The sequence below is a fragment of the Manis javanica genome, chromosome 7 (genome assembly GCF_040802235.1).
Source record: "Manis javanica isolate MJ-LG chromosome 7, MJ_LKY, whole genome shotgun sequence".
Taxonomy (NCBI): Eukaryota; Metazoa; Chordata; class Mammalia; order Pholidota; family Manidae; genus Manis; species Manis javanica.
Genome location: NC_133162.1, coordinates 12,497,129 through 12,524,655, shown reverse-complemented (window position 1 = coordinate 12,524,655; position 27,527 = coordinate 12,497,129). Strand labels below are relative to the sequence as shown.

The 27,527-nt window shown below is 46.0% G+C and overlaps 2 long non-coding RNA genes across 2 annotated transcripts; both read left to right on the top strand.

The window, feature by feature from the left end:
- Positions 1-3,959: 3,959 nt before the first annotated feature.
- Positions 3,960-7,763, top strand: LOC108410229 (uncharacterized). The gene is made up of 3 exons (XR_001856455.3): positions 3,960-4,048; positions 4,245-4,458; positions 4,613-7,763. It is a non-coding gene; the product is annotated as an uncharacterized lncRNA (long non-coding RNA).
- Positions 7,764-13,145: 5,382 nt separating this feature from the next.
- LOC140850338 (uncharacterized) lies at positions 13,146-22,701 on the top strand. The gene is made up of 3 exons (XR_012132995.1): positions 13,146-13,248; positions 20,637-20,844; positions 21,374-22,701. It is a non-coding gene; the product is annotated as an uncharacterized lncRNA (long non-coding RNA).
- The last annotated feature ends 4,826 nt before the right edge of the window (positions 22,702-27,527 follow it).

The window sequence follows — 27,527 nt, the reverse complement described above, 5'->3', positions numbered from 1 at the left end:
TATAGAATCATTACTTGTCTTCTCTGTGTTATACTGCCTTTCCCGTGTCCCCACCCCTGCTACATTATATGTGCTAATCTAATGCCCCATTTTCCCCCTTATCCCTCCCTTCCCACCCATCCTCCCTGGTCCCTTTCCCTTTGGCAAATGTTAGTCCATTCTTGGGTTCTCTGATTCTGCTGCTGTTTAGCTCCTTCAGTTTTTTCTTTGTTCTTAAACTCCACAGATGAGTGAAATCATTTGATACTTGTCTTTCTCTGCCTGGCTTATTTCACTGAGCATAATACCCTCTATGCTTAGGCTAATTTTTACTTCATGAATATAATCATATTTCTCCCTCTGCATTCGTTGTTGGAAAATTCATCTTGACATCTGAGATTCACTTTTACAATATGGAAGACTGTCGCTTCCACTCTATGATTTAACTTCTTTCTTGGCTTGGTCAAAAAATTTCTCTTCAAGTGGAGGGACAAGCAGGGTTGGCTGAAAATCACTCTGGCTGATCATCTCTGGCAGTGAGCTTGCTGAAGATTTTCCATGTGCAGTGGGGGAGTTACCACCTTAACTGGCCAGAGCCACCCCTCCATCAGAGGGCCCCCAGGGTGTCCAAGTGTTGAGTAGTGGCATTTCCCAGCAATTGCAACAAACAGTTGACATTTAAACTCAGTCATCTAAGTACTCTGTTTGTCCCCAAGTTCAATAGAATCATTCCCATGCTTACATGGTAAGAGTACAGACCAGCAGAATTCACCCTCTCCTGGAATGCAGACCAACTGTGTGCTCAGCAGCCTTGCCTGGGCCCTGACACTCTTCTAGATAGAATGAGATGAGATTGATCCTTTTCTTATATATCCTTGGTAAATCACCCCCCAATCCCTTTCTTTATCCCATATGGTATGATGTGGTTTTTACCTTTATCCCTGACTATATCCCACCTCATTTTCTTTCTTAATCAAATTATTTTATCTTGCTATAGTATATCCAATTTTGCAAGCTATGTTAAACTCTTTAGGAAGTAAGTCGAAAGGCACCATTTAAATTAATCTAAATAAATAAAACATGGCAGGATGTGTTCCCCCTCACCTATCCACCAATCCCATTCTTCCAGGAGGCTGGCTGTCCTCATGTAAACAGGAAGGAATTGCTACATCCATAGCTTACAACTCAAGCTAAGCAGGACTCATAATCTCCTCCTGTACAAAAAGGTCCAAGAACCCTTCTTTCCAGTCTAACCTTCCAATGAACCCAGAGGCAGAGCATCCTGGGACCTCTTCCCTTTTCCTTCTTTGCTTTGCAGGATCTTGAGGCATGAGGGGTGGGGGTGGGAGGACAAGAGGTTGAAAGAACCAAAAAGGATGGTGGAGAGGAGAGAGGGGAAAAGGAGATTCTCTCTGTTCACTGAGGGGCAAGTGATGTCTTCACAGTCTAGGGGTCAGGTCCAAACCCCCATCAACCCACAGACTCTGTGGGCTGGATTCCATTACTTGAATCCAAAGCAAAGAACTAATACAAAGTTCTTTAGGATTCTGAATTGGTTCTTGCCTGGCCATGGGAGGCGTTTTGACACCTTTTCTCTGCCCCTCCATCCTTCCAGCTATTTCCAGCCATTATTTCCATCAGAAGCCTGGCATTTAGGAAAGATTCAATGAACACTGGCTCTTACAACTGCTCCTTGTTACACGTGGTCCATTCGGTGTGTGCCAGGAGAGGCCACTGTAGGACTGGCAGACCTCTTCTAGGAGGCCAGAACGGGGGTACCACCAATGACGTCTGAGGCCACGCTATGAAAACCTAGCCTCAAGTGAGAAATACAAGCCTTCCCATCTTCTCTAACAGTCCCTGCTTCCCAGTCAAAGGAGAAACTGTTTAGAAAAATCAGGCCATGATTACCCCCAGGAGAAAATATGTTTTGAGTCTAGTGAAGGCCTTTGCTGAGTGACATTAATTACACTTGTTTAGGTTTGACATTTTTAATTAACCTTCTCAGCTGTTTATATTGTAGCCTCTTATTAAAACAATATGATTAAAACAAATAATTAAAGAATATTACTACCACCTTAAATGTGAATATCATTTTAAGCTTATAAAAGACTTCTATCCACGATCTCATCTGATAACACACATTGATTGTACAATGTGAATATGGCAAGCTTTATTCTCTTTTTTTTCCTTATTTTATTGTGGTAAAATATGTATAACATGCAATTTACCATTTTTACTGTTTTTAAGTGTACAACTCAGTGGTATTGAGTGCACTTGCAACATTGTGCAGCCATCAACACCATCCATCTCCAGAACTTATCCATCACCTCAAACAAAAACTCTAGACCCTTCAGGCAATAACTCTCCATTCTCCCCTCTCCCCAGACCTCAGTAACCTGAGTCTACTTTCCATCTCTATGAATTTGACTATTCTAGGTACCTCATATAAACGAAATAATACAATATCTGTCCTTTTGCATCCAACGTCTTCCACTTAGTATAAGGGCTTCAGGTTATCTGTATTGTAGCAGGCATAGAATTCGGTTCCTTTTTCAGGCTGAATAATATTCCAATGGATGTATACACCACATTTAGTTTCTCCATTCGTCTGTTGATGCACATTTGGATTGTTTGTACTTTTTGGCGTTTGCAAATAGTGCTCCATTTTTATTTGACAAATGTGGGTAAGTGACCCACCATATCACAGAGGCAGGGCCCAGGTCCCACCCCGACTGCTTGTTAGAATGGCATGAGGACTTTAAAAAGAAACAAAAACACTCTGGAGTCAGAAAGTCAGATTCCCTGTAGGTGCAGCCTGGGTGGAGCAGTTTAAAGAGCCCTGCAGGTGATCTGTGCAGCCAGAATTGGGGGCCAAGGGGCACTCACACCCATTTGTATCCCAGGCTTCCTTATTTATTAAAACTGCCCATCAAAGTGGATTCTCTTTCTATCATTTTAGTCTGTAATTTGGAGCAGGAAAAATAACACAAAGATTTTAAAATACAGAATTCAGGCTTAAAAAAAAAAGCATGATCCCGATACCAGGAGACCAAATTCTGGTTTGTTGGCTAAATATACGGATCTATTTGTTTCTTGCATTTTAATCGTCTTGTTTTAATAACAAACCACAGTACAAACAATTGTGTGGGCTAATTCAGCTCCATTTAAGATGTCTTGTTCTGTACACCAAAGCTTGTTGTTCTGTCTAGTTAAATGCTCATGTATTAAAATGCTAATAATTAAACTGTTACAATTGACTAATGAACTCTGTCAGCGATAAATGATGGTCTTGTTAGATTCACTGCACAGCAAACCTTTTGTACTGAAAAAGTTAAAGGTTAAAGCGCTCTTGAAGCCACTGAGTGGATCTAGAAGCAATTACAATTTTTCCTTGAAACTAATAGTTACTACACTAATGTTTCAATTCCTACCAAGAATAAAAAGGAAAAAAAGGGGGGTGGAGGGAGGATGGCTCTGAGCTCTATTCATGGAGAAGGATGTGGAGCTTTCTTTAGCCCACAAGGCAGATGGTGTGGTTATTCAGACTAAAGCCCAATGAGTTACAAGGATCCTTCTCAGAACCTGTCTCCTAAGAATGCAGACAGAAATGGTGATTTTTGAGGACATAGCAGGAGGTGGCCCAGAATCATGGATACTATTTAGAGCATGATGGTTAAACAATGCGGGAAATTTCTCCTGGACGGACACCTCTATGTGATTTGGAGGAAGTTGCTTAATCTCTGAGGACCTCAATCTTCTCAGTTTTAAGAGCAGGATAATATGGTAGGTGTTTGCTTGTCCTGCTGAGCAGCCAGTTCCCATTGTTCCAGTAATGGCCTCCAATTTTCCATGCAGAATCCTTGCTCCTAGGATCTCAGTTTACGTGGTATGGTGGGAGTTGATTCCAACTCCAAGCTCCAGGTGAGCATGTGACAGGTCTGGCCAATCAGAACATAGCTCTGGTCTCAATGGGGCCCAATCAGAACCAGTCAGAGCGAATCCTAGGCTCTGGCCAGAATGCTTGGAAAGCAGCGTTTGCTTTACAGGGACCTGGAGCTACAAGCAGGTAAGCCTGCAGCGACCAGGGCCACCACATGCAGGAGGCCCGTCACAGAACAGCTGAGGTGGAGACGCAGATCCTTGAGAAGCTGGACCCAGCCTTACTCTGTGGCTTTTCAGTGGCACGAGCCACATTTCCCCTTGTATTCCCCTTTAAGCCAGTTTGGGTTGAGATTTTGTAGCTAACCAGGATTGTTTCTCAGGGCTGAGGAAGAACCGGAAAGCCCAGGCGTGCCTCCTCGGGGCAGCCTTCCTGAGGCTGCGTGAGCCAAACTCCGCCCTTGACTCCGCCCTTGGGCTCTGACGTAGCATTTACCGGAGCTTCACCTCTCCATCAGCGCCGGGAATTCCTCAAGGGCAGCGTTGCCACGCCCCCTTCCTGAGTGCCCTCCTAGGGGTCTTAGAGCCATCAGCAAGGTGAGCTGGACTAGTCAGGTGTGGCCAAGCTGCAGAACTGACCGAATTCGGCAGTTGGGATAAAACCGTTAAGGTTGGGCTGACCCCAAAGGCACTCAGAACCTTCCCTTCTGGAAACCCTGTGCCCTTTTCCAAATGTACTTTTTTTTTCTAGAAGAAGCAATGGAAGAATCTGCTGGAAAAAATCAACCAAGACCATGAACTCAATTCGTTTGCACTGTTCCTTAGCTGTTCTGATTGATGTTTGGATTCTGGCCACATTTAACCAACCAACACAGGTTCTGAACAATTGGTGAGAGCGTGTGTTTGGAAGGGTTACGTAGAGAGAAAAGGTTAGGATCTCAAACCAGAGTACCATCCAGGTGACCAGAGAAAGTCACTCTGCCTTTCTGAGACTTCTCATCTCTAAGGTGAGAATAAAAATCTTTTTCCAGGTATCAGGGATGTGGGGTTGTAAGCAGAATTATGGGAAAGAAAACTACTCGTATGGAGGTGCTTCAGGTGCTAGAGTTTACACATCTTTGTGTTTCACAAAAGGCAGTGTGAATGAAAAGCATGATACAAATATGAGGATTATTATATCCCTTTAAGTTCTTTTCTGCTCATTGCATGTATTTCTGGCTTCCCTAATATGTTAATTCATTTGATCAGTATGTGCTGAGCATTTACTGTGCGTGTGACCCTGTGCTAGGTGCTAGAGATGCAGCCGTGTAAACACAGATATGTCTCAGTTTTTATGGAGCTTATAGTCATTGGGGGAACTATCAAAAAACACCTGCACAAAAATTAATATATAATTACAAATGTGGTAAGTCCTATAATAGGAAAGAATGGAGAGAGTTGAGAGAAGAGGGGACTTCTGTGTGGATAATTGGGGAGGGGAGGGCAGCTAAGATCTCTGAGAGTGTAAGGTTTGGCCTGAGACCTATAGAATGAATTAGATTCAGGGCCCCAGCGAGAGAGGCCCCTGCACATGAAGCAGTGGGGACCAGGGCTGGGAGGCCAGAAGGGAGTAGCAGGCTCTCTGTTCTGCACCATCTCCTGCTCCACCACGTCCCCCAAGTTCCCAAACCCAGAGCTGCTAGCGGAGGACGGGGCACAGAGTTGACATTTTTTAGGGAGAATAATGCAGTCATTAAGGCACTCTACTTGTGGCCTCACATTCCTCCTTCCAAGCACAAGGTTTGGATGTCTTTCCATCCCTGCTGAACTTGGGCCCAAACAAGTGACTACTTTGGCTGATGGGATGGGGAGAGTGTGATGTGGGTCACTTCCTGGCAGAACTCTTAAGATGGGGGCTTGATGTGCCACATTTCCCGGCTCCAGTTCCAGGCTGGATGTGTTCCCAAGGGATGGCTCTGCTGGTCTGGGTCCCTGAGGGAGAAGAACCAGAACAGACCCCTGCCTATCCACATAGACATGACACGTGATCTAGGAATAAATGTTTGTCGTGCTCAGCCACTGAAACTTTGTTATGTATTTGCTATGACAGCATCATACAATTTACAATATTCTGATACAAATTCGGTATTATAATGATGAGGAGTAAAATGGACAGTTGTTGAGGGTTTGGGGAAAGCCAAAGAAGGAAGGAGACGGAGCCAGCATGAAGGCGTGTTACTGAGGTCACTGCTGTAGAGCAGCGAGGGCTCAAGGGTCGAACTGTGAGCCTGCTGACTGCCTTCCAGAATTTTCTTGCCACAGGAGAGGACTTTGGAGTACTTATTCACAGGCTCTGTCCTCTGTTGCTTGAAGTTTGGGCCAGAGGTGCCTCCTTTCCCACAGTGCCCCACTGCACCTGCAGGCGGGTTGATGAGGTCCCTTGACTTTGGAGAAGTTTCTGAAGCAGAAACGGTGGAGACACTTGTCATGCCCTTGGAGGTAGGACTCTTGCCAGTGTGCACAGGACTGCCCATTGCTTTTGGTGAAATCAGATGGCATCAGAGACAGCCTGAGGGAACATGACACGAGACACTGAGAGCATTTGCTATAGTTCCTGTCTGCTACATTACCACCCCTCCTCCCGGTTTGTCTTTGGGAAGAGCCTAGGGACAAAGGTCATACAGCCCTGAGGATGCAGCTCCACTGCAGACCATGAAAGCCCAGGAAACTAAGGTAGGTGAATTCTGATTCACCTCCTCCAAGAAGCCTTCCAGGATTCCCTCTGCTAAAGTATTCTTGCCTTCTTCTGAACTCCCCTCTGGTCTTCTACTGCCCTCATGTAGAGCTCTCTGTGCTGCCAGTGACTGCCCACGAATCTCTGTTTCTACATTATCTGGAGGCAGGGCTCACTTGAGATTCATCTTTGTGGCCTTGTGCCCAGCACAGTGATGGAACATGGAGAACACCCACCAGCTATATTTTTTTGAGTGAATTGACAAATGTGTTTCAATTGGTAACAAGAGAACTATTCACTTTTGTGTGTGTGTGTGAGAATCATTGACCACTAATCACAAAAACAGTAAATATGTGTCAAGTTCTTACTAGCTTATGTTAGGAAACACTTTTACAACCACAGTTTTCATCCCACTGATGACAAAACAGCGTGGGGCGTGTGAAGCAGCCCAAGGTCACACAGCTGGGAGGTAGAAGAGCAAGGATTTGAACCAAGGGAGCTGACATCATTCTGGGTGCTCCACTGAGGGAGTTCCAGGGGAGGATGAGATATTCAGTTGATTTCTAGGTCCCTGAAAGTTCTATTTCAGTCTTGAAAGAACCTCTATCCGAGCTCACACCATTTAGCTAAAGCTATATTTTCAGTCTGGTTTTGTGACCCCACCGTGGTCCATGATATCTGGGCAGTTATTAGAAGAAAGGGGGAAGCATGATTCTTGGCTCAGTTCTCTGGGAGTCCTGTCCCCCATCGGGCAGCCCACTGCCTTCTGAGAACCCGGGCTCCTGCGATGAAGTGCTGTGACATCTTTCTGGGGCAGAAGCAGGCAGAGAGGGGGCAAGGTTTACACAACCCAAAACCATATAGAGAGGGCAGTTTGCTCTTCTGGTGGACGCCACCTCGCTCTCTGGCCTTAGCTTGCTCCACTTCCCACTTCCTTGGAGTGAGCACTCCCATCCCCACATCAAGCCAAAGCCTTTTGTTAAATTCTTCAGTGATGCTGGGTATTTCTTCCTTGTGGCATTTGATGCAATCACAATTGTACATAGGTTTTCATTCATGACTCTTTAATTCATAGTCTTCTTTACAAAATTAAAAACTCCACCAGGGCAGGAAATATGTCCTGTCTTCCCTTCATCCATCATCCATCCATCCATTCAGTTATCCATCCATCCATCCATCCATCCATCCACCCAAAATAAATACTTTTGAGTGCCAGCCATATGCCAGGCCCCATCAGTGAACAAAATAAAATCTCTACATATACAGGGCTTACATTCTGGTTGGCAGTGAGAAACGATCCCAAAAGCTAAATCAAATAAATGTAGAACGTGTCAAGAACAGTAAGTGCAATGAAGAAAAATAAAGCAACATGGGGTAGAGAATGCTGGGCAGTGGGGCCTCCATTATCAGGATCTCAAAGAAGCCTGTAGACTTGCCCTCCAAAATGACAGGAAGTCATGGCAGCACTGGTCACCAGTTGGCAGCCCACTTTCTACCGGGCTCCTGCTTCTGTCCCTTTTTAGAGAAAGAAACAAGGGAAAAGAGAGAAATAGGGAGTGAAATTTCAGCACCCAGTGAAGTGCCTGGTATTTTGTGGGTGCTCAGTGACTATTAGATGGGTGGATGGATGGAAGGATGTTATGGGGAGATTCTGGAGTGGGCTGGAGGCCGAGACCAGCCCTGCACTTAACCCGAGGAAGGGTGGGCTTTGGGAGTATGGGTGCCCCACCCTGACATTTGCCAGCTACCCCTGAGAGGTACTTTGGGGAAGATGAGATGGGATCAGGTAGTGCCTAGAGAACTCACTGGGTCTCCTGAAGCCCCCTCTCTGCTCTGCACCTCCTCCCTGGCATGAAAGGCAACTAACCCTTATCCCAGGGTCAAGGTCCTGGCCCAAAGACTTGAAGTAAAGGGCTGGGTCCCAGGGTGAGGCTCAAACCTGGGTGACCACAGGAATTCCTCTTCCTGGATCCACTCAAGTGCAACAAAGCCCCAACTGGAAGCTAAAGTAAAAGTTAATAAGAAAGCCACACTGTGTACCTAATGAATTTTTAAATCAATTACGAAAAAATCTCATTGATCATTTGTTAACATCTTGAAACCTTTACAAATTAATTTCATTAAAAAAAACTCTCACAGTCTGTTGACTCCATAAATGTTTTTTAAATTTGTTTTCAAACACGACAATAAGCTGTGTGTGTGTGTGCGCATGCGAGTGTGTTTCAACCTGACCATTCTGAAATGAGCTGCTCTGCATTTGAATGGGGTCCACCTGCCCATTCACAGAAATGCTATCTGTTTGCAGTGCTGGTGTCAGCGTCAGTCCCCTTGCCCAGCTGCCCAATGTGTCTGACCATCCTGGGCCAGCAGGTGGTGCCTCTAGAGATGCTGCTTATAATTGCCACCCAGCTCAGCGGCAGCTCTTTCCATGGGACAGTTAGTGATTGATGACAGTGGCAAGTGGCACAAAGTAAAAGGGACAATGTGATGCAGCCATCCTGAATGCAGAAGGGCACAGGGACCCAGGAATCAGAGTCGGGAGGCCAGCTAATAAGGGACACCGAGGCGGCCCCTGATGCCAGGCTATCGGGGAAGCTGGCAGCAGTCCTGTTGACAGGGAGATGCTCTTCTCTTTTAAGCCAGTGATGTGGGAACACATCAGTAGGAGGCGGCTTTGCAAACCCGCAACGTAAACCGCTCAGTCATTTTAACTTTGGCCGAGTGAGTCCATTCCTGAGTCATTTCAGGCACCCTGTTTGGAGAATGACGCAGAGATCCTGGGAAGAGACCAGAGGGAGGCGACAATCATGTGAAAGTGTTGAAAAGCCAGATTAATAGAAGTATTTTGCATTTTGAGGGGGCAAAGGAGAGAAGGGCTGGGATGTTAGAGACAGGGAAGGACCTAATGCCTACCCACTTTGAAGTCTGCAGAGGGTTCCTGGAAACACGTCACCAGACTTATTTCCGGGGAGAATAATGGTGGGCTGTTTTTTCTTTTTTTTTGAAGCAGGAGGGAATTTAAGTTAGACTGAGGAAGGCTGACTTGAAGTAAAGGTAATTCATCACAGAGCAGATCCTCCTGCTGAGGTTGTAGATCTGTCCTTTCCTGAAAACCCTTAAGAACCGGACAGACATCTCTGTCTTCTGCACAACGGGTGCAGAATTCACTGCAGAGTGGGGCTCAGTCTTATCTGACAATTTACAAAAATTAAACTTCTCTTGTTTACCATGTTATACATACTTATTCCTTATTATATAAGTGTACATTACATATATACATATACATGATCACATTTCCTTGCAGTTAAATATAACTGCATTAAATTCATATTTTTAAATGAAGTATTTTTCTGACTATTGGCTTATTAAAGGCATTTTGGAAAAATAGAAAAGCATAAAGCAGAAGGAAAAAACTGGGATAATCATAATTTCTCTTAGTCTTTTCTAGACACATAAATATGTACAATTATTCTATCTAAAGGTTTATACCTTGACTTTTTAAAAAAAACTTAACCCTGCTTCAAAATAATTTTTCCTTGCCGTTACAAAAACCTTCAGGCCTTTTTCCACATGAAATAATGTATTTTTCTTTTTCTGTTAAAAAATGAAATACCAAGTAATACAATATTTCCAAATGACCTAATAGGAAAAAATAAAGGCACCCCACCATCCCTAAGCCCTGCCCCAGATATAATCACTAGAAATGGTTTGGAGTACAATCCATGATCCATTTTTAATGGATGTATAATATCCCCATTGTTAAACATTTATCTTTTCTGTTTTTCCCTTGTCTTCACTTATTCACTGTTTATTCGCTTGTGTATTAACTGTCGGACAGCTCTGTGTGCACAGGGCACTGTTCTGGGTGATGAGAATACAGCAGGGAGCAAAATTGACAAGTACCCACAGCCACAGAAAGCTTACGGTTTAGTAAAGGGAACTTGACTGTAAACAAGGCAGATACAGAGAGTGTCAGATGGCAGTGTGTGCCACGGAGAAGAGTTCACAGGGAAAGGGGCAGAGAGCTGCCAGTGGGGCTGGGGCGAGGGGCCGCCACACTCACTCCTGGGCCTGAGAGGAGGTCTCTGTCCTGACTGTGAGCTCCTGACCGAGGCTCATCTCCACAGCAGGCCTGTGAAGCCCTCACACCTTCCCCTCTGGGACAACATTTATGGGCATCTGATGCTTGACATCTGATGCTAGAGATGGGTTTGAAGAATTCCACCTCACACTTTTTCCTCCCTGTGAAAACTTCCCAGGAACTAAACTTATTCACCTTCACTTGAAGTTACTGCTTGCAAAATCAGTTCTTTCTTTTCCTTGATGGAAAAATTACTGCAATTGAACAGAATAACCACCTTCCATTTTAGAATCAACAAATGAATGAGTCATGATAGATGAGAAGGAAAATCCACAAATGCTTAGGGTGGTTTAGAAAAAAAGAGTCTTTGTTTGAAACAGGCTGACCCTATCTCCACTCATTCATTTGGCCATGTTGTTCATTAACCATGTAGCTGGACCAGGATGAGCCGAGGGGTGGGGCCGGCTGCAGACCGGGCAGTGCCCCACTCATGTCCCCATACACAGTGGAATCTTACACGAAAATGTGCTGAAATCTGGTAGGACACTTTGCCCCACGTCCTGGCACATACCCTGTGATGTGTGCCATTGGATTTTAACTCTGCCATGGGCCTTATAACCTGGTCAAAGCAGGTGGAGACAGATGCAGTGTGAGGTACATTTGCTGTTGAGCCAATTGAAGAATGCTTAGTTTCATGGAGAGGAAGGTGGGTCCATGCGGTCAAATTCATGGACGTGGTGCCTCCACATTTATAAAAATCTCAGAGGCATCAGCACTTCATGGAAAGAACTGGGATAAAGTGGAGGATGGACAAAGTCTCTTGCCATGGCCCTGCCACCAAATAGCTTGAGGACCGTTACAGAGGCACCACACTTCTTGCAGCCTCAGTTTACCCACCTAAAAAATAAGGCCAGGGGGTGAGATGAATTCCAAAGCCATTCTCACTTAGGAAACTCTGAGTGTTTTTTAATTAGAAAGAATAATTTTTTTAAATAATAAAGGAAATCATGTTTCAGGTAAAGAAACCAGAAAATTTGAATGGGCCAAAGAAAGAAAACTGAACAAAATGTTAAATCTGAAATCACGGTATTAAAAATAAAAATAGAAAAAAAGTTAAATCTGAAATCAAATTACCGAGCAGTAAACATTATTAATCAACTCATGTGTATCCTCATAGGCTTTTAAAAATAGGCATACCTATCTTGTAGTATTTACATATAAAATCTGTACTTCTAGTAAACAAGGGATCATTCTAGACATATAGCATTACAATAGGCTTATTTGTAATTTCGCATGACATGAATTTGTTTTCTTATTATTATCAACCTCATTTAAAGTGCCTGCCAAGTTCTTCAGCATATGGACACTGCAAATTTTGTTAATGCTGGACTCCTAAGAGTTTTGCGGTTTCCACTATTATAAATAATGCTGTAAAGAACATCCCTGTAATTACCTCTTCACATACACCTTAACATTATGTCCTTAAACAGGATGGTTAGAAAGGTATGAATACACGGTTCATGGGTGGTGTGTGCTGAAGGCAGAGCAGAGGCCAGGCTGGGTCCAACATGGGTGTTTATTACTTTGGTCAGGGAGGAGGGGAGAGATGTCTGAGTCAAAACGCTATGATTTTGTTGAAGGGAATCTACTGTGTGCTGACTGGTAGCGGGTTGGGTGAGGAGGGCGGTGTTGGGTGGCTGGTTAGTGAGATGCTTATACCAGTGTCTGTCTGGAGAACCTGGCATGTGGCAAAGGGCCTATGGCATGTGTCCCCATATCAAGTACCCAGAGTTTACAAAGTCTTTTAGAGGTGTTCATTGAGTGGTGGGTATTGTTGAGAAGGTGAGTAATCACGTATTGCTGGGAAATCAGGAGAATGTTCTCTGATAACAATCACTGCTCAGCTATTCCCTGGGGAAAGAATTAAGGGGTTCTCCCTCACTGACTCTTGGAATGCCATTTCACTGCCCTCCTCATTATGAAAGGGGAAGCATAAAAGTTGAGTCTCATAAACAGTTTGTGCTTGCAACACGACTGAGATAAAACGTGAACTGCATTGGAGTTCCTGCATGAGTAAGAAATATGTTGGATGAGATGGGGCCAACAGCTGATAGTTCAGCAGATGGGGTGCTGCAAACTCTTGAGTGTGGCATGTGCTATGATTCAGGGGGAGCCGCTCTGTACCCATTTCACAGACAGGTGACCTCAGGACCCAAGGGTCCAAGTGGTGGGTCCCCTTCTATGCAAGAGAGAGCCACCACAGAGCTGGAAACCCATCCTTGGTCCATGGTGACCATCCCTGCCTTACGAGCTTTACCGTTCAAAGGTTGGGATGAGGTAATGTCTCAGCATGTCCTTTGTAAACTATAAAATATTACATGTCTATGTGAGAGATTACTGTGACTTGGAAAGTTAAGTTACAGCAAATTTTAAATGAAAAGCTCAAGTGGTCAAGCTATATAATGCTAACTTTTTATATTCATTTTTCCTAGTGGGACAATAATAAGAATCATGAACATGTATTGAATTCTGCTCTGTGATCTAAGTACTTCTATGATGTTAACCCATTTAATCCTCGCAAAAAGCCTGTGAGGTAGGTGCTATGATTATTCCCATCTTACAGATGAGGAAACTGGGGTGCAGAGTGGTTACAAAATTTACAGAAAATCACAGTAGCTATATGTGTATGAAGTCTGCTGGCTCTCATAGTCTGTGCTGCATTCCCAGAGCACATGAAAACATATTCAGGCCCAGAAAAAGAGGACTTGGGTTTGACCTATTAATGTGCCTTTGGGAAGTCAAGGCCAACCTGGAGAGTTGCCCCTCTGTTTCTGCCAGCATGAAGCTGGCCATCCATCTGGGGATCTGCTAGGATGCAGGGTCTCTCCTACAGCAGAAAGACTTAAGCTGACCCATGACCCAGAGGACCCTGAGACAGTCCCTTCTGTGCCACATATGTAGATGGGCTCGGAGGATGAACATCTCTCCTCATTGGAAATCATGAATTTTTATGAAGCTGGTCCAGAATTCCCAGAATTCAGTTGGGTGCACTTTGCAGACCCTAAAATGCTGTCACCATGGAAGGTTTCATTGCTTGCACCTGCTAAAACATTTGAGGCATTTGAGAGGCAGTGAAACACATTTGCTTTTCATTTTATCTGACTTTGGAAACCTTTGAAGTGTTTAATAGTAGAGCCCGGGAAAGATCCCGCCTCTTAATCATTTACTCATAAGGCACATTCTCGGCTGGTAGCCTGTCAAGCAGAAACTGACCTGAGCCCAGTTTTATTAAGTGTCACATGCCCAGTCACTGTTCATTAAAGGTGTTTTAAGGTTTGAATTATATAATTTATGAGAAGAAGAAAAATTCCATTGTTTTATTAATACACAGCCCAGGATCTCTTGCTCATAACAAACCTGAAGGAAAGTTGGGGAACGGACTTGGTGGGGGAAGCTGGAGGTGGCCTTCTGTTCTCCGGCCTTCCTCAGCCCCCTGGCACTCCCACGCCCACCCCATCCAGCTCTAGGCTGGAGCCAGGCGAGTGGGCAGAGCTCTGAGGAGGGAGCCACCCCAGCCTGTCCTCCCGTCTCCCCCTTGCCTGAGACCTAATGCCACAAAGCAGCCACCTTCCGCCTCTTCCCAGCAACTCCGCCTCTTTTCCAGAAAGGCCCTAGACAAACAAACAGCAGGAAAAAGCCTTCCTAGGGTGACCTGGGTGAAGGAGTGAGTCACAGTCATTGGGCACTAACACGCCTGCCTCTCAGGAGAGGGCGTGGTGCTGGGTGCTCGGGCACCTGCTCTAGGTAAATGGTCTCACTGGCTCCTCACCTTCCCTGAAGGAAAGGGGTAATTGTCCTCAGAGTACAGAAGAAACAGGGGTGACCAGGTGGGGCCCCAGGGCTTCCCTTGCCCTTCTCTCTTGGGTACCAAGGGCATCATTAGCCCAGGGCAGCCTTCTCAGAATCCTGCTGCTGGGAACCCCTCACCTTCCCCCAGGGAACCCCATTCTCCTTGCTAGCTTCCCAACAATGCCCAGCCTGCCCCATGGTGCGGTGGCTTTGAAATCCTCCAGCAGTTGTTCACATATATGGGGCACCCTCTGACCAGCACAGAAAGTATTCATGGGGGAAAAGTCATTTTCCAAAATGTGGATGGCCCAGAATATGTAGACTATGGTTGGGATTTGAAAGCTGGTGCAGCTGCAACCGTTTCTTCCCCTTCACATGCCCCCCACTTTCCTGTACCCAACACAGAGAGAATCACAAACCTGATCTTGACTATTTTCTTAATCAAGTGACTCATGTGTTACAGGTGCAAAGCTGTACCAGACTTTTCTCCCTTGGCTCAAATTTGTGAGTTTTTATTTCTGAAAGGGGATCTCAGGTGCTAAGCCTTTTCTAAGACATCTCACAGGAGTGGTGTAGGGTTCTGAGAACAGGGGCCCTTTAAAGTCAGGGTGGAAGGGGGCAGGGCCCAGCTAGAGCTAAATGAACTCCTGTTTGGGAAGCCCCATGCTTCAAGCCAACGCACCATGGGGAAGGCCCGGTTTACAAGAGGAGGGAGAGGTGGTGGGCCACAGTTTACAAATCTGTATCAATCACTAGCCTACTTAATTTTGAATTACCAATTCAATTGATATTTTCAGAGTGCTGGCTGCTGGCAGTCTGGACTATAGAAGCAGTTGCCTTTGATCTGCCAGCCCAATTTCCACTAACAGTAAAACCACAGACCTCTGGTGGGCCCCAGGCCTGTGGGGAGCTCTGAGCTGCTGGTCCCAGGGCTGAGAGCTTTGGGCAGTGTCTTCCAGAAGGAGTCATCACAAATCTATTAACTCCTGAATTGTGCACCATTTTCGGCATTGTGCTAGGCCCTGTGAAACAGTGCTAAGTTATTTTAGCTAGTTGGAGAGACAGAGGAGTAGACATACAGGGTGTCATATATGCTTGGATGGGGAAGAATAGGCAGCTGGGAGCTTTGAGGAAGTGCATCAGGGAAGACTTCGCAGAGGAGGTGATATCTAAGCTGAGATGTGAAGCTGGGGTAGGAGTTACCTGGACAATGGGCAGAGAAGCAAAGGCAAGCTCAAAAGAACTTTCTAGACCCTGGGAAGGAGTTTGGAATTTCATCAAGTGTAATGCCACTGACTGGCTTTAAGAAGGGGTGGGTAACGTGAGTAGGCTCATGTTTTAGAGGGCCAAGCGTGGAGAGAGGCATGGAGAGGGGCAGGAATGGGAGCAGGGAGACCAGGTGTGAGCCTGACATTAGCAGGGAAGCTGCCAACCAGGTGCTTTGCATTAAGCAAAGCCTAACCTGGGCAGATGTGCTGCCAGGGAGTGTGGGGGAGATCCACCAGGAGACCTAGCTCTGGGACAGGACAGGCCTCCCAGAACCATGAAAGACAGGGCCTCCTGGCATGTGTCTGAGCCTGAAGCCCTGATCGCCTACCCAGAGGTGGAAATTCTCAGGGAAGTATAGTCACAGGGAAGAGATGGCTCAGAAGACAGGCTGGAGTGTGCTCCTTTTTCAAGTCTAGTAAGATTTAATTAAACTGTTGGGGTTGGATGGCTTTGGGGACTGAAAATTGAGGCAAGAACTTCCCTCAGACTCTGGACACACATGAAGTAAGAGCTGGCCCAGGCAGAGGACATGAAGAGACAGTTCTCCAAAGAAGAAATCCAGATGGCCAACAGGCACATGAAAAGATGCTCCACATCGCTAATCATCAGGGAAATGCAAGTTAAAACCACAATGAGACATCACCTCACACCAATCAGGATGGCCAACATTGAAAAGACTAAGAACAACAAATGCTGGCGAGGATGCGGAGAAAGGGGAACCCTCCTACACTGCTGGTGGGAATGTAAATTAGTTCAACCATTGTGGAAAGCAGTATGGAGGTTCCTCAAAAAACTAAAAATAGAAATACTACTTGACCCGGGAATTCCACTCCTAGGAATTTACCCAAAGAATACAACTTCTCAGATTCAAAAAGACATATGCACCCCTATGTTTATCGCAGCACTTTTTACGGTAGACAAGATATGGAAGCAACCTAAGTGTCCATCAGTAGGTGAATGGATAAAGAAGAGGTGGTACATATACACAATGGAATACTATTCAGCCATAAGAAAGAAACAAATTCTACCATTTGCAACAACATGATGGAGCTGGAGGACATTATGCTCAGTGAAATAAGCCAGGTAGAGAAAGACAAATGCCAAATGATTTCCCTCATTTGTGGAGTATAACAATGAAGCAAAACTCAAGAAACAAAATGGCAGCAGACTCAGAGACTCCAAGAATGAACAGGTGGTTACCAAAGGGGAGGGGTAGGGGAGGGCAGGTGGGGAGGGAGGGAGAAGGGGACTGAGGGGTATTATGTTTAGTGCACATGCTGTGGGGGATCACAGGGAGAACAGTGTAGCACAGAGTAGGCACATAGTGGATCTGTGACATCTTACCACACTGATGGACCGTGACTGCATTGGGGTGTGGGTGGGGACTTGATAATATGGATGAATGTAATAACCACATTGTTTTTTCATGTGAAACCTTCATAAGAGTGTATATCAACCATACCTTAATAAAAAAATTTAAAAATTGAAAAATAAATAAAAATAAATAAATAAATAAAAGAGCTGGCCCAGGGCAGCCAGGGACACTTGTGTAGGCTCAGCACCGAACCATGGTGGGGGGCTCTGGGGGCCTGGGACTTCCGTCAAGCATCATTGTCTTGGCCTGGGTGTAGGAGATTATTCTGTTCTTTCTGGGGTACGGTGAGGAAGGCAGAGGTACTTACTAGGCCCAAGGAGACTCTCAGCCCTTTCTTTCAAAAATGTTGTTAAATGTGAACATTATCTAGCAACCTTGTCTTACATTAATTGAACACTTCCTACGCACTGGCTCTGTTGCATGCTTTCACATGTTAGCTTATTTAATTCCCACATCTCTAAGAGATAGGTATGATTATGTCCATTTTTACTGATGGGAAAATTGAGGATCAGAGTACGTCATCAGTACATGGTCACATGGCTGGTATGTGGAAGAGTCGGGAGTGATCAAAGCGTGACAGGTAACTGCAGCCCTGGCCGAGACACTGTCTAAGGGTTGAGTGGGCACAGAGCTGGGGCCAGAGAACCCTCTGGCTTGGCAGCATTCAGTGATGTGAGCAGGCATGAGGCTTCCTGGGAGAAGCAGCTGCCCTGAGAGTTCAGGGCTCTTTGGTGCTGGATCTTTGCTGGCCCTCCCTTCACCAGGCTGTTGGATGGAAGGGCTCTATCCATCATGGGGATGCTCTGCCAGATTTCTGCACATGTTCCCATCATCCTGGCAATGCTGCTCACTTAGAGAAGCCACTTACCTATCTTTTTCAAGTCTCTGAGTGCAGCGCTGCCTGCCAATAGAGCCTGGGAGAGGAGAGGAGAGGTTTGCTGCCCTGGCCCACGTCTACCTGCTTCTCACGCAGAGCTCACAGCAGGATGAGTGGAAGGAGCCCATCGAGTCTGGAGATGCTAGGAGTTAACAGCATGGACACAGCGCATTAAACCTCTACTGCCAGTGTCAGCTCTACAGAGATTCCCACGGTCTTAGGGATGACAGGCCACATTAGACCTCACAGTAGATGTTGACCTGAGAGAAGCTGACAGAAATCGGGAAAATAATGCTTATCAATCATCTGGTGCAAATCAGAGCAGCCTGACACCGTCCTGAGAAGTTGATGTTTAACATCCTTTGGATGATGCTTTATCCAAACAGACTGCTTTGCCCTGGGGGTGGCCAAAAAGAGCGAGGATCCCCTTCTGCTTTCACAGTGAATTCGAGAGGTGCAGAGGGCACACTTGGCCTCTTTCCTTGCTGGGCCATTTGGTGGGCACCTTGGTTATTTCGCATACCCCTCCTGGCTACCCTCTGGGACGGCTAATGTGATGCACATCTTACTAAGCAGAACATTGAGGTTCACAGTCTAATGTCCAAAATCTCAGCAGCAGAGTTGAGTGCTCACTTACTTCTGACTATTCCAAGGGGTGTCCTTCCCACAGAGGAGGCCTCACTCAGAGGAGAAAGTATGAGTAGGTGCAATCCACTTTTGAAGATGTATAAAAATATGTTGGAAAGAAAATTGCATCGTTTAGATGGATTCTGTTATTCATAAAAGAATCATACTCATTCTGTTTACTTTCTTACTCTAGTATATGGAATATTTCCCAAATATCTGTTTGAAATTTAACCTATCACCCCTGAGATTTTTATTCAAAGATGGCAGTTATTCTGGGAGAAAAAGGAAATAATCATGAAAACGCGACCTGCCCCTAAATGAGAAGAGGACAGGTGCTGGCTTGCCAAGCGAGCGAGGCGGATTTAGTGCTGTGGGAATCAGCTCCAAGTTGCCACCCAAATGCTGGGGGTGGGCACAGGGGCCCAAGCCAGGTGTCTGCTCCCCGAGGCTGAGAGGTGACATGATGGATGAGACAGGGTGGCTTGGGCCATCCCTCCAGGCTGCCTGGCCTTTCCCAAATGACCTCCACACTGTAATTCTCCTTAACTCAGTGACTCTCAAATTGCAGTCCATAGACACGTCTTGGGAAGCCATAAGTCCCATCAACTTAAAAAAATAATATTTTATTTCAATGATATAAAAATAGTTCTTTAATGAGACATCTAAACGCATCTTCTATGTTGCAATGGTAATTTGCTCTGTTGTAGAATAAGTCATTTTGCTGAGTCTCAAATTGGGGTCTGAGATGAATTCTCCAGAATCTATGAATTATTCTTTCCTTTAAACAAGTGTATGCACAGTTAGAGTTTGAGAAACCGGCTCTCACATAGAGCTATACTCCCAAGCCCTAGAGATCAGAAACGGCGAGCAAATTTCAAGGAGAGATCCTGGTAGCGGGCTCCAGACGAGGACAATGGGAATGGAAGGAATCTATTTGCCCACATGCTCTCCCTCCCAACTCTGAGCAAAGCCTGGCTTCAGAAAAGATGAAACCCGATCAGGATGGCATGGCTGCCAAGCCGGGGGAAAAGGCAGGGTCCCCAGTGAACTAGCCCCATGTTAAATGGGAGTAATTTCCTGACTAACCCCCGATTCTCTCTGGGGTGGCATCTGGAATATAACTGAGTTTCTGGTTTGGCTGTTTTGCTCTGAAACATCAGACATGTGCTTCCACTTTCACATGCACTGTTCAGTCTGTAGCACTGAGGAGGCCCCGTGCACCCCGTGGGTCTGCAGCCTGCCCCGTCACTGTAGGGCCCTGGCTGGGCATACATGGCTGGGTTTACCGTCAACCGTGATCGAAGTACAGCAATAGTTGCAGCCGGTAGTTACCAAGGTCTTGCCATACAATGTTATCCTATCCTCTCCCAGGAGGGTGGCAGGGTGTTATCACCGCCCTGTTTTATAGATGGCTAAGGCTTGGACAGGTCAAGTGACCTGCCCAAGATCTTCTATATGAGAGCTGTACCCACAACCACTTCCGACTTCAAAGTGTCACAGAAGAGATCTGTGGAATACCTGCTGGGTACAGATCCTTTTTCCGGGTGTAAAACGGAGTCATGCCGCCTCTTCTTCCTGCCTTGTGAATGCTGCTGTGAGGGTCTAACGAGGTGACTATGCAAAAGTGTTTTGGGAGCAGCATAGGGATGACATGTCCTGCCCTTTAGAATCATGATGTCCAAACAGCAGCCACTAGTCCCACGCAGCTACTTAGAAGCGCTTGAAATGTGGCTTGTCCTAACTGAGACGTGCCTTGTCAAACACATGCTGGATTTCAACGACTTAGCACAAAAAAGAGAATGTAAAACATTTCATTAATATTTTTATATCGGTTATGTATTAAAATGAAAATATTTTACATATATTGGGTCAAATAAAATGTATTATTATAATGAAATTTGCCTGATGTTTTTTTTTACTTTTTCTAAGTGTGGCTACTAGAAAAATGTAAATGACATCTAGGCCTCTTCTCCTTCCTCTACAGACAGTTCTTCCCCAGAGGCTCAGCTGCCCTCGATGCTCGTGGCACACTTGTCCGGTCTGGACCTGGGGCTGGTTCAGACAGTACCAGGCTCCAGGCTTCTCTCCTTGTGGTGGTGATGCGACCTGGAAACAAAGGAGTGGGTTTGTCCTTCTGCCCCCAACAGTAACAAGCAGAGAGCTGTGCGCAAAGAAGAAACCTTAGAAGTACAGTTGAGTCTTGTTATTTGTGGTAATTTTATTCCATAAGCTTTCCATTGACCATGAATTAGTGAAGATTGAACCATTGCTCCCAGCGTTAGGTTTCTGTAAACCACCTCTTACAACATTTTTGCCAGCTAATCAATGCATAATCTTGTTTAATGTGTGTTCCCCTTTAAAGACACTATGTATAACTACAAAAGGAGCAATAACTTCCCCATATATAAAATATATATAAATACATATATTATATACATATGTAGTTGATTCACTAACACAGAACTCGAGGGCCAACAGCGCTGTAACTCCAGCAAGAGCGAAGTTTACCTACTGCCCTGGGAGGCACATGGGTCTCATGAGCATACCTGGGAGTGACCACAAAAGCCCGCAAATACTGATTTCAGGGTTACAAATCAGTTTTTAGTGAGTAGTGAGTTCATAAATGCAGAATCCACAAATAATGAGGATAAATAGGACTTGCTAACTGAGGTCAGTCCTGCTTCTCATTTCCCACTGGTCACTGGTCTTTTGTTCTCAAAGCTTCTCCTGAGATTCCTGGTTGTCCACTTCCCATCACCATGCTCCCCAGGCTGGAGCAGCCGACCCGGAGGGGGATGAAGCCTTGGCCTTCGAGGACAGAAGAGCAACTGAAGTCAGCCCTGGCCTCACAGGTTGGAACTCAGTTTGGAACCTGCACAAGATGTTTCATCTCTTCAGACCTCAGCTATCCCATCTGTAAAATGGGGCCATGCTGTGTTGACTTCCTGCCCTTTGATCGCTTTGCGGAGACCTAATGAAATGACCATCTGAAGTGCTTTGGAAGCAGCAAATAACACAGATGGACAGGAGTCATATGCTTCCCTGCTGTGAGCTGGGGAAGGCAGGACTTGTCAGTGCTCAGGCGGTGAGGACACAGGCACTGGACCCAGCTCTGACCCTGACTGCCTACGTGACCTGGGCCGGTGACTGACCCTCCACAAGGCCTCAGGTCCCCTCTGAGGTGGGGATGATACCGACGGGGGAGACGCAGGAAAGGTCCAGTGAGACGGGGCAGGCAAAGCACTCGGCTCAGGGCAGACACAGGGAACCCCTCGTGAGTGGTAGCTGGGCCCTGCTGTCGCTGTGTCTGTGCCCCTCCCTCATCTGGGACAGTGATAGTGGCCCGGGGAGTCACGTGGCCCTCAGCTTCTGCATCTTTAAAGCCAAGTAATAGCACTTCCTTCAGACAGCGGGCTGAGAAATCAAGAACCCAGAGCACATCAAAGCCGGGCCCATAAGAGCTACGTCCCCCTCCTTTCTCTTCTCCCTCTTTTGTCTGATCCTTCTGGACCTGTATTTCCTCACTTGTTAAAGGGGAGGAAAGCACCTGCTCAGCAAGGCAGCTGTGTGATTGGGTGGGTACTTTACCAAGAGCGCCAAGCACAGGCAGCGAGGGGCACGGGAAGTCCATGCATTCTTCCTCCCATCTCTCTTCCCTGTGGGTTCAATGAACTGCTGAAAAGAAAGAAACAAGACTTTGCTAATGGGCAGATGGAGGATGTGAATTACAGGAAGGCCATCCTCACCGATTCCAGGAGGAAGGTGTGGGGGCTTCTGGAGTAGTCAGCCTCTGCACTGGGGAATTTGATTCTCTAGAGAGCCCCGGATGAAAACATCTGGGCTGACCTGAGGCAGACCTGCTGGGTTTGGAGAGCTGGCGGGGGTGGTGTCAGGGGGCCATTTGTCTTTAGCCGCAGGAGATGATGAACTCCGGGCCTCCTGAGCAGCTGGACTGGGGACAGGGAGGGATGTCCCACGCTCCTTCTGCTTTCTCTCACACAGCTTCTAAGGACATTCCATTGCATTGTATTTACAAGGCATCCCCAACTGTCAGCTTCCTTGAACACAATGTATTTAATAAAAAGCCATTAGGCCTTGTAAAGCTGTCAGAAATCTAAATGACACTTGTAATAAAATCTTGTCGGGTGACCTGTTCCGGTTAATCAGGTCCAGGGACATCATCACCTGTGGATCTGTCTGGTACCCAGGGCGCTAGGTATATTTAGACAGCTTTATGATCCACGCAGATTTGAGTTATTAAAATTGTACAGTTTTGCAAGGAATTTGGGATTTAATAAAGCAGCAGAGAAACTACAAAAGGAGCAATAACCTTCCAAAAAGCTAATCCTCCTGTGTGCTGGGGACAAGGGTTCAGCCCAGTTGCCCTGCAGATCTGATGTTAGGCGCTTGCTCACATGGGCCATTTTATGTACCTATAATGTGTCTATCTGGCATCTGCAAAGCTAGCAAATATATTACATTATACCCAATGACTTCAGGTGGTGAATTGTGCTTAAATGTAAAGATTTATGGATTTATTCAGATTACAAGAAGATATTACCATCGTGGCATATCATCTCTAATAAGCCTCTTTTGTACAAATTCAACTGCTAGATTGTAAATATCTCTGGCTGTTCTTACCACCTGAGTAGTTTCCGGAACTGTAGTCCCTTTAGGCATATCTTCACTTATCTTGAACTACAAAAGCCAGGCTTTATATAACAATCAGGATGAGACAGACACAGACAAGGGATACCCATTTGCTCAATAATCTATAAATTTAGACTAATAGGGCAGATATCAAAAAAATGTGTTGGGTGCAAGGTAAATAAATCACACCTGGTCTCCTGGCATAACCTGGCACAGCATTCCTGATATTTCAGTCAAATTATTCCATTTGTTTTTAAAGATATTTTAATCCCACATGACCTCAAACTTCCCATGAACCAGGGCCTGGACCCAAGGCCGCCCACGGCCTTTGCAATAAATCCGTTGTCTCCCTTCTCAGCCCTCAACCCAGGCCCATACATCACCTCCCCCTGCATCTTGCTTCAATTACTCAATTAACTGCAGTAAAGTTCTTGTAGGTTTTGCAGATGTTGCTTTATTATCAAGGCCTCAGACGAACAGGAGAGTTCAGGAGCTGAGGTTATAGGAAGGTTGATGGGGGAAGGGCCAGGATGGGGCACAGGGGATATTCCCAGCAACCACTGGGGCCAAACCCCCGGAGAGGGGCATTGTTCCCCCCACGCTTCCCTGTGCTGTTAAATGCCCTTCACAGCTTGGGGAATTTGTGATGTTATCTCACTGAGAAACTGCTTGAGAGAAGTAGGTATTCCACCTTCTGATGAGATAATGCTGTGATTAACAGATGCTTAATTGGCCCATTTATCAAGAACAAGACCTGCCTCCAAGTCAGTGAGCTAAGTAAATTATTACCCACCCTGCAGGTGTTGGACTGGCAGATCTATTACTCTTCTCGAAATGGTCTTCAGAAGATTTTATATGAAAAGATGATTTATTTCCAAAAGGAATTCTATTGTGCTCTTATTTACCCAGAATGTAGCAGGGTTCTGCTGGCCCCTCTTCCTTTGTGCACAAAAGAGGATGGTTGAAAATTAGAATCATGGTGAGGGTCAGAGCCAGGAGGACACTTAGGAATGAACTAGAACTTAGAAATGCCATCTCACAGATGACAACACGGAAGCCTGAGCAGGCTGTGTCAAGTCAGACAGCCAGAAAGCCAACCGGCAAAAGTAGTGCCTCCTTTAAAGTGTGGTTTCTCCAGTGAATGTGATACGATTCACAGCAAATAAGAATTTAATTCCGAGCAAGCCAATTTTATAGTTTAAAGTAGGTTGGGGCTAGACCGTTTTGTTGTGGGGTCCGCCCTGTCACTGTAGGTTTTTAAGGACTATGCTCGAGCCTCGACCCACTAGATGCCAGTAGCACCCTCCTTCGCAGTTACGACAACCAGAAGGGCCTCCAGACATGGCAAATGTTCCCTGGGAGACAAAACTGTCCCTAGTTGAGAACCACTTCCTTTAAGGATTGTCATCATCATGACCAGATTAATAATATGAATGAGGTAACACTTACTGAGCGCTAAAACTGGCTGAATACTTCATACACTGGCTCTCACTGCACCCTCGCGACCACCCTGTCATGTGGGCCTTATCCTCACTCCATTTCCCGGGTGAGAAAGTCGGGGCTCAGGGAGGTCTGCCCAAGTTCATGCAGCTCGCAAGTGCCGATGGTGGGGTCAAACCCGGAACAACTGTCCACACACTGAATAAAGGACGAGGCTGTTGAGTATGGATTTGTTACCTGGTGACAAAACTGTACAATTTTGTTTCCAATTGTCCCTAGTAGTGAACTTGCCTTTAACAATCTTTTGAGATAAGAAGTCATCTTGTTCCCTCCCTAAAAGGAAAAATAAATGTACCATGTAGCTTGTCAGTGGGATTCCCTGGTTCCTCTATAGATTACAGAGTAGTGACTTTCTGGCATCAATGCTAGTCCACATTTTGGATGAAAGCACTCAAGATTGTAAGCTCCTGAAAGAATTAGGAACATCTGAACAACTATATTTCACTGAGCAAATACCTCTTCTGTTATGTCCAAAATTTCCAAAGATATTAAGCCTGGTCTTCACAAGCTGAGGCGGATTGTTTCCCGAGACCTGAGAGCTGTCTGATACCTACCCCAGGTGACAAATGACAAAGGCCATGGCTGGAAAGTAGGGTGGGTTTCATGCCAGGAACTAAATTCAATGTAAAAATTGATGCGAGGAGAGACACCACCACATGGGAACATGTGATACCAGCATCCACAAGTGTGTCCAAGCAGCTCTGGGCATGGGATTTGGGGGTGAAATAAAAGAATGTCTTTGCAAGAGTATAAATAAGGCCCAGTTCTCCATCCCTAAATAGTATAATATCAGAATTGTTCCACCTGTAGCAAATGTTCCCAATTTTATGACCTAACTCTTGGACTAATCTGCTTTATTACTAATCACTTTATCACTATTTTCCCTTCACCCTGAATTCTTCATCTATTATTTTGTTCTGTTGTGAACTCTAATGTATATGTGTGTGTGTGTGTGTATAAACATAATATATATATATACATACAGTATTTTATTGGTAAGTCATCAAATCCTTCTTAAAGAGGGAGGTATAAATTAGAAAACTATGATGCTGTATCAGTCAGAATGGGTAGTTTTCACTATAGAGTTTTAAAGGACTGGTCATCACTATGGAATTCCCTCTATTTCAAAGAACCACTTTACCAACCTTCACATCACTGTTGCCAAAGGCCTCTGAGCTGTTGGCACACTGCTGTCAGAGCAAGCACAAGCCACCCTGATGACACCCCAAGCCAGATGTGCACTCCTGGACAGGTGGGCTGCTAGACCACTTATTTACGTACTTCCACCTGTTTTGTGTTTTTCATTCCAACCAGGTTTTCTGTCAAGTGAGGCTGTACATAAAAAAACTGCCAACTTTGAAGCCCTTTTCAAAATTCAGATTATGTTGTCTGGTCTCATCCTAATCCTTCACTGTAGTCTTTCTACTCAAGCTAATAAGCTAAGATATGCAGGGGAAGTGAATTCCCAGATGAATTATAGTGGGCTCCAGACTCAAAGATAGTGATGGGAAACACTGGCATGAATCCTAGCTGCAGAGTGACAGAGAGAGAGAGAGAGAGAGAGACAGACAGACAGACAGACAGAGACAGACAGAGAGAGAGAGACAGACAGAGACAGAGACAGAGAGAGAGACAGACAGACAGAGACAGAGAGAGAGACAGAGAGAGACAGAGAGAGAGAGAGACAGAGAGAGAGACAGAGAGAGAGAGACAGAGAGAGACAGAGATAGAGAGAGAGGAGACATCCCATCTAAGGCTGTGTTTTCTGCCCTGGGTATACATTTTCTTCATGGGGAAGGGTGCTGGTGGGCACCCATAGTAATACGGGGAGAGCACCCATAACCTCCCTCATAACTACCCCCAAAGACCTCATAAGAGAGTTGTTCAACCCACAAGGAAGATCAAGGAGGCTGAAATCAGATGAAGCTAAGAGGAATTAAGGGTTTGTTTGAGATCATTTGGTCAGCAAGTGACCAAGTTTAAATTTGAACCCTGACCTGCCTGATTCCAAAGTCAGCGTTTCCCCATTATGTTTTAACACCAGATGAAACAATCTCAGAATCTTCTGTGCGCCAGGCCAGTCCCTGCTACCACGGACAGAGAGAAGGCATACCGGTGGGGTTTTATGGGGGGACCATGGCTTCCTCCCCTGGCATCTAGGGGCTCTGGGGTAGGGGTCCCCCTCTGCAGCTCTCCTCGCAGCAGATGCCCGGGGAGCAGGGGGTTCTCGATCCTTTAGTGGCTCTATTACACTCATTTCTCTCTACAAAACAAGTCCCTCCCAGTGCCCTGGTCTGGCACTGCCCGCCCCCAGCCGCCCCCAGCCACCCCCAGCAGCCCCCGCTCAGTAAAGACCTGCTGATAGGCTGTGGATTGATCCTGCCTCGGCTGTGTGGGGTGTGGAGGCACCTGCTAAGTTGCTCCTGACAGCTGCGAGGCTCTTCCATCTCCGGGCCCAGCCTGAAGTCACCAGCTCATAACACACCTCCCCACCCACAGGGAGAGGAGAGAAAGGCAATCATTGCAGATCCGGAGATGTGAAAACAGCCTATGTGTGGCCCCCCCATGCCCGCTGCTGCTGCCCTTTCCTCCTGCCTCCCCTGAGGTGGCAGCAGCTTTAGCTGCAGGGAAGGCCACTCTGGTGGCCCGGCTACCTGGGGGTGGGGGTGCAGGCGATGGGGAGGTGGATGTCAAAAACCATCCCCTCTGGGAAGAGGGATGGCAT